General features: G+C 29.1%; 1 pseudogene; it reads right to left on the reverse strand.

Annotated features, from left to right (window-relative positions):
* The window catches only part of LOC106461443, a 70,387-nt pseudogene extending 64,554 nt beyond the window's left edge, over window positions 1-5,833 (reverse strand).
* Window positions 5,834-6,055: the final 222 nt, after the last annotated feature.

The raw sequence follows: 6,055 nt of genomic DNA on the forward strand, positions 1-6,055 counted from the left end.
TAGATTATTGCTATTTTGAAATAAGTTCTTAAACATAAAACAGTAACTAAAGAAGTAAAGCAAACAATTATCTCTTTTAGGTATGACCTTTGTACTCAGATGCTGCTTGACATAGGTTGCTAAGCCTTTAAAAAAGTTAAAGGTGGAGGATATGAAACAAAATATTTTTTAAAAGTTTTATATATATATATACACATTTGAATAACTAAAAAATCATAAATTACTACATTAATAGCATATAATTACACTACAATTTATCAAGTTTGGTAACTAAGATGTATTTTAGTCTAAAAAATATGAAATTTCGAGCAGACTAAAGACACCCTACCTCATTGAAATATTGGTTCAAAGGAAAGAAATGGTGCCAAGCACATTAAAAGGCCTGAGAAAGCCACTAGGGGGACATAAGTTGCATAAGATTAATCTTAAAGTACATTTCTGAAAGTGATGTTAATAACAATAGTAAGTTTGAACTTAAAACTCAACACTTTATTTAAAATGAAAGATTAATCCCAAACTTACAAGAATTTTTGGGCAGATTAACTTCAACCTTAGCTGGTAGTTTTGGTGAGACCCTGAGGTATGTACGCACTTGATAAAATCTGTGCCAAAATATAAAAGAAAATGAGCAAATAAAAAATACAAGATGCAATACCAAAATCACAAGTAAAATTAACTAAAGTAACATTCAGAGTACATGTATATACAAAACCAGTAGATAAATGTTTATTAAAGTTAAAATGCAATATACATATGTTGAATATTATATGTTAAAAAAAAACATGAAATAGAATATCTCATCAAAAGTTGTCTGCATATCATAACAAGAACACAAAAAAAATTACAGCATTCACTTTCTATCATCTAGTGTCAAGAATTAATGCACTGTTACTCCATGTAGCTAAATAACTATTCATTGTTTTTCTTTTGAATTTTCAAGAAACAAATTTCTTTATAAAATATAAAGATTCCACAGAAATTCTAAGTCAGAATCATTAGATAATCATGATAAAATACAAAATAAAAAGATGAATGTAAAAAATTGTTTTAACTGTTGATTAGCCACAATTAAATCACTTGCAAATTGGAAATGAATTATATGGTAAAATTGCAATGCTTATCATTTATTTTGGATTAATTCTGATAATACAACTCTTAAGCACAGTATCTTTGAGTTTTATATTACATTAAGTCTAGGGTTGAGCAATTAATTTGATTAATCAACATAATCAATTACATGTGAGCATCAATTACATTGGTTACTGTCACATGAAATAATCCATAAAATGAAATTAAGATTAATTTGATTAATGTCCCAAAAATAATCAACTAACTAAAATTAGTATTTCCAATTATTACTGTTTTTGATTAGTCTTGCTATCCAACTAATTAAAATATTGTTATTATGGTTTCTCATTATTATTTTAAAATAATTCAAGGTTGTTCAGCTTAATCCTTTGTATAAGGGCTCAGTCAATTTGAACAACCTTAGAACCACCATGTTACCATGAAACTTCACATACTTGAACTCTGAATAATAATAAAAAAAATGCTTCTTTTCATCTGACAGTTTCATATTTTATTTGCATATCCTCTGACACTCCTAAACAAATATCAATTTTTTTGGTAAAAATTTATACTTAATCTCATATTTTCTCTACCCCAACACTGACTATAGAGAAATCATTAATGTACAGTGAAACAAAAGTTGAAAAACATGAAATAAAATCAATGTCTTGTTTTCTAAAGAATGACTGCAGATTGTAACAAAAAATTACAATTATTTATCCTAACAGCCTCAAATTCTAACCTTTTTACAAGTTTTCGTTAGTTTTATTTCTTTACAGTGTACTTTAAACCCTCTCTATATGTGAAAAGCAATAAATCACAGCAGGAGAGCATAGTGTAATCAATTGATCAGGCTACAATAATATGGCATCCATATTGCAAGTTAATCTCAAGAAAATTTTTTATTTAATTTTGGTTTAAGTTTTGTTACCTAACCTAATAAATTTGTTACCTAACCTAATAATTAATTTCTTGATGACCTAATAGTTAGAAGTTGGTCACTGGTTAGAAATACAAGAAAAGTTGGATACTAGATAGCAAAGTAAAACTGAATCTGACTCTCCCAAATAGTTCATAAGAAGATAATATAGAAAACATTTTATGCTATCTTAAGCAAGAAAGAGAACTTTAAAAAAAGAGGGATAATTTAATTAAAGATTCAACAAACTTTGTATTAGTACAGTACATCAGATCATAACACACATAATAAATGATTTCACATGGAAAGACGCCCTCTTATTGATCACAGAAAGAAATATACCTTGATAATTATTAAAAACAAAAACTTTACCCTCGTTGAAAAAGGTCCACGTTAATAAATTTTCCAAGTTCAACAGAGACTTCTACAGTAGCTTGCAGCTCACCCATAATGATGATGACAAACGTTAGAAATTATTCATTTCATTCAAGGAAGCTCCATTATCTTCACATAATCATTTTGAGGTCCAACCTAGCCACAGTTTGTAACATATATATAAAATATTAAAAAATACAGTTCTAAAAATGTCAAAATAATCATTCCAATTCATAACCTATCTGAACAAAAACTATGATGTCAGTTCTCAACAGATCTCCCACTTAACATAAATATCTTCAAACCACAACCTAATGAAACAAAAAATAGAAATTGTCCTGATCTGGGTTTGTGAATAATTTCACAGGGAGTAACGTATGACCAACGTTACCAAAACAGACAAAATTATTAAACTATAATGGTCAATCTAATGACGATCAATAAACTGATGAAATTTGTTTTGCAATTTGTGTATAAATTCAGTTGTTCTTTAAACTCAAAATAACATATTCTTCCAGAAATTTTGTTGAGCAAGAACACTTACATGATAACAATCACATAACATTAACTTTCACATTTGGTAAGAATAGTAAGACAAAAGGACACAAAATTTGGCAGTGCACTGATAATCTTCAACTAAGACAGATTAATTTCTTAACAGGATAATTGACCTTTGGAATGGGTTGTCTTCAGATGTGGTGGAAGCAGTAAATATAAGGGAAGGCTTGATAAATATTTGAATGATAGTGCTGTTTTTGAGTGTGCCTTCTTTCACTTTTAGGACAGTCTAGACAGACCAACGGGTCTCTTGTTGTCCTTAAACATTATGTTCATATTAAAACACATTAAATCTAGTGAGTTTCTTTGGTTTTGTTCTTTTTGTGGCAAAGCTACAGAGGTTATCTGCCACCATCTCTAATTTCAAGCTGCCAACCACAGAGAAGGCAACTGGCCACCAGCACCCACCACCAACTATTTGACTACTCTTTACCAACAATAATAGGATTGACCATCACATCATAATGCCCACACAGCTGAAAACATGAACATGTTTGGTGCTGGGTTTCAATCCTGTGGCCCACAGATTAAGAATCAAATGTCCTAAGATTGACCATCACATCATAATGCCCACACAGCTGTAAAGATGAACATGTTTGGTGCTGTGACCTACAGACTGAGAAACAAATGTCCTAATCACCATGTCATACCAGGCCCTCTGTAGTTAACAAGAGGAGTGATTCTAGTTATATGAAAGTTGTCTTTCAGTAACTGCAGTAAATTATGAGAAAAATAACCAAAGGTTATTTTAAATTAGAGGAATGTTAAAATAAGCTTGGTATACTTTTATTAGTTAGATCAAATTAAACCATAGATATAATCTTACATTCTAATCACAAGCTCATTTGTAAATGAATGAATAAGGGAATTAAATTATTAAAAAATGAAAAACATATATTTACTAGAATCTAAAATTTACGCGTAGCTTGGAAGTTTATTGCAAAAAAAAAAAAGAAGAAAGATTATGCTAAAAATAAAAGTGATTATAGTTTTCTAGATAAAAACATAAAATAAAATTTGACCGTATTTTGATCTTATGCTAATTACAAAAAAAAGGATGGATTTTTAATTTTATGATATTACAGTGGGAACCATATTGTAGACAAAAAGAACACAAAAGAAGATCTCAAAAATGTGTTTTAGTTTATGAAGGGGAAAAAGAAATACCCAATCATTTTTCAAGGTTAAGAATAAATTTTACTGAAGTTGTTCTATTATTATTGAGTAAAAGAAAAGTTGTTTGGAAAAGCCTGGGAAATAAAGCTTCCATCCTGATGAGATTTAGATTCTTTAACTCCTGCTCTTAAACTTCCGTAATATGCCAGCCTTTTAATGCTGATGACAACTCATTCCATAAACTATCCAATCATTGGAAAATTAAAACTATCTTATTAAATGGAGCTTAGCCAGTCTTTTCCAAAACTTGTGTCCTCTCATTCTACTGTCTTTAAGAAACAACACAAAGAAATCAGATGACTTCTTCCTATTGATATCACAGATATTGCAAGCTTCAGTAAGATCATCACTTAACCTTTTCTCAATTTAAGAAATCTTAACCTATCTATCCCTGTAAGATGACAATTTCATTCACATTATCATCTCTGTAGCCATATTCAGTACCATTTCATATAAATCGATATTCTCTTTCAGATAAGAACACAAAACTGTACACAATATTCCAAGCGAGTCCTATCTACTAAATTCTATGTATAATTATATATTTTCACTTGTAATCAATATGTCTATAAATACACCACAAAATCCTAATTAGCTTTACTACTACTACTAGCAACAGGATACTGCTTCAATGGCTTGACTGACTTATCCTCCACTATGCCAAGATCCTTAATTTCTTCAGTTAAAAAATATGAAAGGGGATGCTTTCAACCAAGATAGCAGAAGTTCAATAAAAACTCAAACATGTTAGTAAAGAAGCAAAAACATTTTCTAAAACAACACTGATAATCGCTTATCAAAAAAAAAATTACATGACTTGTGACAATACCTTGCTAACAAAAGAAATCAAAGTAATAGTTCTATAATTTCTCAAGTCCCCCTTGATTCGTTTTTGAAAACAATGGTGTATAAAAACAGTAGTACACTTTTCACCAGGCTAAGACTAAAGAAGAGAACTATACAAAGCTAAAATCTTGGCTTATCCTGTCCAAAGGTAGTTATTCAAAACATCTCTTGAACTTTAAGGAAATAAAATAGTTTCCCATGTTGTCTCATTTGACAAGTTATTTTATGCTTAATTGAGTCACATAAACATCAGCAGAACTTTATCCAACTTTTCTATTATTAATGCAATCTGATGATAAACTTGAGGTAGCACCAACAAGTCCTGAAACAATTTAAAATTAAATGCTCAAGAAAATACATGATTTTAAGATTATATTCATGTGCGTTTCTTCTTTTTTAATACTAAATATTATTATACAGTTTATACCTTTTTACCAACTTCTGAATTTAACAAGGTAGTCGATCACAAACAATTATTATAATAATTAATATACCACATAACTCACCTTCAACAATGTATAAATACTAAAATTAACAGTATGTACATTTGTTAAAAATTAACGTGTAATTTATACGCAACACACTAATCAAATTTACTTTTTTAAGTTTTTAGTTTTACATACTACTACTAGAAACAGTAGAATTTATAAATTTAATTTACAATATTCAATAAACATGTCAATGGCATTCCTTCGTACCGTATGCTACGTTAAAAAACTTTACATCGTTCACAAAACTTTAAAAAATAATTGCTAGTACTACATAAACCAGCATTTTCTAAGCAATATTATAAGCCAAAACAAATCTAATAATGTAAAAATCACCATCAAAACACCACATGTGATACATAAAATACTCCTTGCAATACTAATTACATGTCCAAAGTTAAATCCACACGCCATCTGGTGTTATCAATAATTATATATATATATATGCATAAATCTAATTTAAACAACAAAAAACATTAGACGCTTTTCCACTTAATTAAGCAATAAGAAGCTTCGTTCATTGGGTAGTTTTCCTAACCATTACTTCATGTTATCTGTGCTTATGAGAGTATTTACATCCTGAAATTGAAGTTATTAGTTAAAATGGGCATTACAGGGTTTTCTC

The sequence above is a fragment of the Limulus polyphemus genome, unplaced genomic scaffold (genome assembly GCF_000517525.1).
Source record: "Limulus polyphemus unplaced genomic scaffold, Limulus_polyphemus-2.1.2 Scaffold39, whole genome shotgun sequence".
NCBI lineage: Eukaryota > Metazoa > Arthropoda > Merostomata > Xiphosura > Limulidae > Limulus > Limulus polyphemus.